This window comes from Carlito syrichta, unplaced genomic scaffold (assembly GCF_000164805.1).
Source record: "Carlito syrichta isolate Samal-C Ts95f unplaced genomic scaffold, Tarsius_syrichta-2.0.1 Scaffold130825, whole genome shotgun sequence".
Taxonomy (NCBI): domain Eukaryota; kingdom Metazoa; phylum Chordata; class Mammalia; order Primates; family Tarsiidae; genus Carlito; species Carlito syrichta.
The window spans coordinates 6,395-13,674 of NW_007074921.1; the positions used below are offsets into that span (position 1 = coordinate 6,395).

General features: G+C 50.6%; 1 protein-coding gene across 1 annotated transcript in view; it reads left to right on the forward strand.

Moving 5' to 3' along the window:
* Positions 1-2,018: 2,018 nt before the first annotated feature.
* RHBDF2 (rhomboid 5 homolog 2) overlaps positions 2,019-7,280 on the forward strand; it is a 36,712-nt gene continuing 31,450 nt past the window's right edge. Inside the window, exon 1 of the mRNA XM_008049234.2 lies at positions 2,019-2,054. The gene's annotated coding sequence lies outside the window, so the exon portion shown is untranslated. The remainder of the gene's footprint in view (positions 2,055-7,280) is intronic.

The following is a 7,280-nucleotide window of genomic DNA, read 5'->3' on the forward strand; positions in this document are numbered from 1 at the left end:
AATCAAAAGGAAAGCTGTGTACTTCCTACTGCACCCACTGAGAAACTCACAAAGCACCTGGGTGTCCCACCATAAACAATGCTAAAGTTGACCCTGGAACAGGCCAACGGTAGCCTGATTTTAACATACATGACAGACCGGGTGCAGTGGCTCTGCCTATAAGCCTAGCACTTTCAGAGGCAAGAGGATTGCCTGAGCCTGGGGCGTTCGAGACTAGCCTGGGCAACTTGGTGAGACCTTGTCACTACAATAAATCAAAAAATAAGCCAGGCATGGTAGCATGTACCTGTAGTTCCAGTTATTTGAAAGGCTGAGACAGAAGGATCACCTGAGCCCAGCAGGTCGAGGCTGCGGTGGCTGTGAGCACGCCACTGCACTCCAGCCAGGGTAACAGAGTGAGACTCCAACTCAAAAATAAATAAATAAATAAACAAGCCAGGCTTGGTGGCTCAGCCTGTAATCGCAGCACTTTGGGAGGCTGAGGCTGAGCCTGCGGGTTCGAGACCAGCCCGGGCAACTTGGCAAGACTTCGTCTCTACAATAAAATAAAAAACTAGCCCGGTGCAGTAGCACGTACCTGTAGTTCCGGCTACTTAGAAGGCTGAGGCGGAAGGATCGCCCGAGTCCAACATGTCAATGCTGGGGTGGCTGTGAACATGCCACTGCACTCCAGCCTGGGCGATGGAGTGAGACTCCAACTCAAAAACAAACAAACAAACAAACAAAAATACATGACAGTCTTTGCCTGATTCAGTGATACAAAAGGATGTTTTTCTATGTTTATCATTCCTAGATGTGCATTAGCTGCTGTGACAGGCAGCTTACAAGGTGGCCTCCAGCAGCTCCTGCCTCCTGGCATTTACATCTGTGTTGATTTTCTAGGGCTGCCATAGTACCACAGACTGGATGACATAACCAACAGGAACTCATTGTCTCACAGTTCTGGAAATCAGAGGAGGGAGATCAAGGTGTCAGCAGACTGTGCTGCCTCTGAAGGCTCAGGGAAGATCTGCTCCTGGTCACCCTCCTGCCTTCTGGCAGTTGCTTGGTTTGTGGCCACAGAGCCTTAATCTGTGTATGGCATTCTCCTCATGAGTGTCCCTCTGTCCAAATACTCCCTTTTTACAAAATTTATTATTGTTATATTTTGAGACAGGGTTTCATGCTGTCATCCAGGCTGGAGTGCAGCGGCATGATCACAGCTCACTGTAGCCTCAAACTCTTAGACTGATGTGATCCTCCTGCCTCAGTCTCCCAATTAGCTAGGACCACAAGTGTGTGCCACCCCACCCAGCTAATTTTATTTTATTTTATTTTTGTAGAGACAAGGTCTTGCTATGTTGCCCAGGTTGGCCTTGAACTCCTGGCCTCAAGTGATCCTCTCACCTCAGCCTCCCAACACATTGGGATTACAGGCATAATCTACCTGCCCTGACCCAAAGTTGCCCCATTTCTTTTTTTGTTTTGTTTTTTTGAGTTGGCATCTCACTCTGTTGCCCAGGCTGGAGTGCAGTGGCATGCTCATGGCCAACCCAATGTCAACCTGCTGGACTCTGGCAATCCTTCTACCTCGGCCTTCCAAGTAGCTGGAACTACAAGCATGCCCCACCATGCCCGGCTAATTTTTTGATTTATTGTAGAGATAAGGTCTCATCAAGTTGCCCAGGCTGGTCTTGAACCCGTGGGCTCAGGCAATCCTCTCACCTCGGCCTCCCAAAGTATTAGGATTATAGGCATAAGCTACCGCGTCCCGCCCTAATTAACATTTTTTTTTTTTAGTTGGAGTCTCACTCTTGTCACCCAGGCTCGAGTGCAGTGACAGGCTTACGGCCACCATAGCCTTGATCTGCTGGGTTTAGGTGATCCTTCTGCCTCAGTCTTTCAAGTAGCTGGAACTACAGACACATGCCACCATGCCTGGCTAGTTTGTGTGATTTATTGTAGAGACGAGGTTTCACCAAGTTACCCAACTAGGCTCTAACCCCTGGGTTTAGGCAATCCTCTCACCTTGGCAGCCCAAAGTGCTGGGATTATAGGCTGAGCCACCACGCCCAGTCGTTAACCATTTTTTAAGTGAACAATTCAGTGGTGTGTAGCGCATTCACAATGTTGCACAAATACCACCTCTGTCTAGATCCAAAACATTTCATCACCTCCAAGGGAAACTCCATGCCATTAAGCTATTGTCCCCACCGACCCCTCAGCGCAGCTCTGGTGACCACTAATCTACCTTCTCTCTGTGATTTACCTATTCTGGATATTTTATATAGATGACATCATGCACCCTGTGGCCTTTTGTGCCTGGGTTCTTTCACTGAGCATGTGAACCTAATGAGTGAGTTCTAACAACTACAATAGGACAAAGTGAATTGAAAAGCCCAGCTAGTCGGGTTCCACGGCTCAGCCTGTAATCCCAGTGCTTTGGGAGGTAAATGGATTGCCTGAGCCCGTGGGTTCAAGACCAGCCCAGACAACTTGGTGAGACCTTGTCTCTACAATAAATCAAAAATTAGCTGGGCGTGGTAGCATGCAACTGTGTGCTGTTTTTTTCCCTTCTGGATCTTACAACACTATGGAAGCTTCCCTACCTGGCTTAGCTTGTACTCGTCTTGAATCTCACCGGACTCCCACACAGTATGGCCCCGCCTGACCACTGTGTCTGAGGGGCATCTCGGATGCTTTATGACAGTGGGGTGGCCAGGAGCGACGTCAGGCACCCAAAGACTGCATATCTCCTTTGCTCACATGCCTGCTCCATTGTCCCGCGGGACTTCGCCACAAAACACAAATTCAAAGACAAAATGATTAAGAATTTCAAGACGGTGACATTAGAGCATTTAGCCAAATGCTCACCTCCCCCAGGCCAGCTGGCTCGTCCTCCGGGCCCTCCTGAGCATGGCCTTGTGTTCTTGCCCTGCTGACACACCATGAGGCAATCTTGTGTCTGGACAGCAGTCAGCGGGGAACTGAATCCTGCCACCATGTGAGCAGGCTTGGAAGGGATTATCCATCCCTCAGTGGAACCTGAAGACGAACCGCAGGATCCTCTGACACCTCCATTCTAGCCTGTGGGAGTCCAGAACCAAGGGTCCCAACGAAGCCACGCCCAGATTCCCGACCCACAGGGACTGTGAGATAATAAACATGTGTTGTTTCAAGCAACCACGTTTTGGGGTGATTTATTTTGCAGCCACAGATACCTAACACAGCTGGCATTTATCTGTAAAGCAGGGCCCTCCTTCCTCAGCCAGGGCTATCGGGTTACTTTGAAATACAGTTCCCATAGCTGGGCTCCGTGGCTCAGCCTGTAATCCCGTGCCTTTGGGAGGCTGAGGTGAGTGGACTGCCTGAGCCCGCGGGTTCGAGACCTGCCTGGGCAGCGAGACCTCATCTCTACAATAAATTAAAAAATCAGCCGGGCGTGGTGGCGCATGCCTGTAATTCCGGCTACTCAGAAGGCTGAGGTAGAAGGATCGCCGGAGCCCAGCAGGCCGAGGCTGCGGTGGCCGGGAGCGGCCATTGCACTCCAGTCTGGGCGACAGACTGAGACTCCAACTCAAAAAAATAAAAAAAAATAAAATAAAAGAAATACAGTTCCCATTGGAACGGCAGGGTAAATGCTTGCTTCTTTCCGGTATTTTTCAATTTTCAAGGTCACACATTATTTAATAAATGCCTCAGTGGAGTCCCAAGGGTTTCTCTGAATTTCTCCAGTTTGAGATTCTCAGAAACATATGAATTTTCATAAATCCAATGCATCTTGATCACCGACAGTCATTTTTCTTTTTGATGTTCAGACTGCTGCAACTCGGCCAGTGGGGGTCTCTTCCAGCTGGCTCCTGCGTCCTTTTGACATGACCCCATTAATCTTTGAAAGCATCCTGGCTTTCTGCTACAAACAAGATGTCCCAGGCTCCCCCTGCACTAGCCCTGCTCCAGCCCCGGAGCCAGTCACTTCTCTAGGGAGCCACCCTTCCGTGGTGCCTGCTATTCAGACACTGAGATCTGCACACCAGGGGTCCTCAAGGTTTTAATTTGCATATCCCTAATGACTAGTGAGGTTGGGCATCTTCCATGAAGACTGACCATTTTCACTATTCTTCTGTGATTCTGCTTTCTGAAAACAGAATCTATCTATTTCTATTTTATATTAGATTATTTCATAATTTTTTTTTTTTTAGTTGGAGTCTCACCCTGTCGCCCAGACTGGAGTGCAGTGGCCGCTCCCAGTCACCGCAGCCTCGATCTGCTGGGCTCCTGCAATCCTTCCGCCTCAGCCTTCCAAGTAGCTGGAATTACAGGCGCGCGCTACCAGGCCCGGCTAATTTTTTTTTTTTAATTGTAGAGATGAGGTCTCACCAAGTTGCCCAGGCGGGTCTCGAACCTGCGGGCTCAGGCAATCCACTCACCTCAGCCTCCCAAGGTGCGGGATTACAGGCTGAGCCACCAACCCAATGAATTGGTAGGACCTCTTTTTTTTTTCCTGAGACAGGCTCGAGTATAGTGGCAGGATCACCGCTCACTGAAGCCTTGACATCCTGAGTCAGTCCTTCCACTTCAGCCTCCTGAGTAGCTGGGACTACATGCATGCGCCACCACGCCCAGCTAATTTTTCTGTTTTGTTTTGGTTTGGCTTTGTTTGGTTTGGTTTTCTGTAGCAATGAGGTCTGGCTATGCTGTCCAAGCTGGTCTCAAACTCCTGGGCTCAAGCAATCCTCCTGCCTCAGCCGCCCAAGGTGCTGGGATTATAGGTGTGAGCCACTATGCCCAGACTGGTAGGACCTCTTTTAAAGCTTCTAGATATTGATCCTTTATAAGTTACATTCATTGGAAATAGCTTTTCCTCCCACTAGCCTGGTTTTTATCTTTGCCTAGAGTACCTTTTGTGGCACAAAAGTTTGCAGCTCTTATGTTTTTAGTCTGTCCATCTTGTGGGTCATGGCTTGTGGGCAGCATATCTTCCTAGGAAGTCCTCGGCACCCCAGGGTTAGGTAACTTGCCTAATGTCACAAGGTAATCAGTGGGGAGCTGAGTGCACCTGAGCATTTGTGTGCTCCAAGGCCGGTGCCCTTCCACCAGGACACACTGTCTTCCCAGGGTGACTGTGGCCTCCAAGGTGGGGAGAGGGAAGATGCGAGGTAATCTGGGGCCAGAGGTGACCTAGGCTCTGGAATAACATTCAAAGTCTGTTCCCAAAAGCCAGCAAGCCTTGGCTGATAAGGGGGTAAGGACAGCGTGTTCAAGAAGCAGCCTGAGCCGGGCTCTGTGGCTCAGCCTGTAATCCCACGCCTTGGGAGGCTGAGGTGAGTGGATTGCCTGAGCCCGTGGATTCGAGACCCGCCTGGGAAACTCTACAATCAATCAAAAAATTAGCTGGGCTTGTCAGCGTGCTCCTGTAGTTCCAGCTACTTGGAAGGCTGAGGCGGAAGGATCGCCAGAGCCCAGCAGGTCGAGGCTGCGGTGGCCGGGAGCGGCCACTGCACTCCAGTCTGGGTGACAGAGTGAGACTCCAATTCAAAAAAAAAAAAAAAGAGGCAGCCTGCTGGGAGGGAGATGTCAGGCCACCATGGGGAAGGGAAAGCCAAAAACTATCTCTGGGCCCCAGGAATCTGACCACCTCAGCCTCCTCCCCCACCCCCTGGGGTGTCAGACACCCTAGTTTTTCCCTTGGGTGACAGCTGTCAGGGTGCTTGGGGTCTTGAAGCATGGGAGCACGTGGACAGAGAGTCACGTCCTTCCTCGCATGATGTCCCGAAAGGCAGGCAGAGTGGCTGGGAGAAGAGTTACAGGGGCTTTGTAGAGCCCATGCCCCTGTTCCCTTAACCTCCAGGCTAGACTGCCAGGGTTTCTGGTGATAAAGCAGGTAGAGAGAAGCAAGGAGTGCGTTTTCCCCCATTTCCTTGACCAGGATGGGGTCCTTGGTGCGATACCCCTTATTGCCACTAGATGGAACTTCTTCATCATCGATATCAGCTGTCGGTGCCTAACAAGACCTTGGTTCGCGACCCTGGAATTCCTCAACTTCATCCCCTTGACTTCCCTCCCAAAACCACGCCGGAGATCCGTGAGTGAGGGGCAGTAAATCCGGAGTGTGTATGGAGAGGAAGTCTGGGGGCCTGTGTCGGACAGATTCTGGAGAGGGGACGCCCATCTCATCTCGCCCCCTCCGTTCCCCTGGCCCCTTGCATGGTCCTCACGCCTGGCCTCTTCAGTGGCTTTCTCATTGGCCTCCCACCTTCGCCCAAACCAGTGTGTCCTAAGCTCAGAAGAATGGTCTTTCCGAGACATGGGTATGGGCCGCTGCCCTGGCTGCAAAGAACGTGGGCTCTGGGAAAGAATGTGCTCTCCACCAGCTGTACCGCCTTGGGCACAGCCCTAAACCTCTCTGAACCTTGATGAGAAGTCATCCTCCCTTCAGCAACAGAATTTCGTTACATGTTCTAAAAATGAAAAGATCTCCGCTGACCAGGAGACCCCTAATATTTTACTACTATGGACAAATACCAGGATGTCCTTCAGGGACTATTATCAGAGCCTTTTTTGAGTTTGCTGGTTTGTGACTTCAAGGCGGTTTGCCTTTTTCTCCTGAAGATCACAAGATGAATCCCAAGGAGGGCTCTCAGGGTGTGTGGCTGGCAGGATGGGTCCCTCGAGGGCTTATAGACGGCCAAGGTGTCTCATTTTATTTATTTTATAATTTTTTTTTTTTTGAGTTGGAGTATCACTCTGTCACCCAGGCTGGAGTGCAGTGGTACACTCACAGCCACCCCAGTGTCGACCTGCTGGGCTCAGGCGATCATTCCGCCTCAGCCTTCCAAGTAGTTGGAACTATAGGCGTGTGCCACCATGCCCAGCTAATTTTTTGAAATGTTGTAGAGATGAAGTCTTGCCAAGTTGCCCAGGCTGTTCTCGAACCCATGGGCTCAGGCAGTCCTCTCACCTCGGCCTCCCAGAGTGCTGGGATTACAGACTTGAGCCACTGTGCCCGGCCTCATTTTAAAACTCAAAGTCTCTGGTCTTCATTCCACGGCAGTCTCAGTTTCCTTGTCTGTAAAGCCTGCCCTACCTACCTGGCAGAATTGTTGTCAAGATTAAAAAATGAAATAGTGTCCATGAAAATACATTTCTTTTTTTTTGGAGTTGGAGTCTCACTCTGTCGCCCAGACTGGAGTGCAGTGGCACGCTCGCAGCCACCGCAGCCTCGACCCGCTGGGCTCCGGCCATCCTTCCGCCTCAGCCTTCCAAGTAGCCGGAATTACAGGCGTGCGCTACCACGCCCG